Below are 303 nucleotides of genomic sequence, written 5' to 3' on the forward strand. Positions count from 1 at the left end.
TCTTTCTGTTGTTTTTTTTTTTTAAAAAGACATGACTTTTCTCATTTTGTAAGAAGCATTCTGACTAACAACTTTAAATACATGATAAAAGTGCTTTAGAGGACTTGGGATTTTGCCAGTTTGTGATTTATACTGAAGTCACTGAAACTGAAAGTTTTGTGGTGCTATCATTTTCTTTGCCTATATCTTTATCCTTACTCCAGAGCCCAAAGATGTTATACACGTTTGTTTTGCTGTTTAGATCGCCAGTGATACTTTAATTTTATTGTTAGAAAGGTTTTATTGAAATTTCTCTTAAGGGGC

This window comes from Sarcophilus harrisii, chromosome 1 (genome assembly GCF_902635505.1).
Source record: "Sarcophilus harrisii chromosome 1, mSarHar1.11, whole genome shotgun sequence".
In the NCBI taxonomy this organism is placed as follows: Eukaryota; Metazoa; Chordata; class Mammalia; order Dasyuromorphia; family Dasyuridae; genus Sarcophilus; species Sarcophilus harrisii.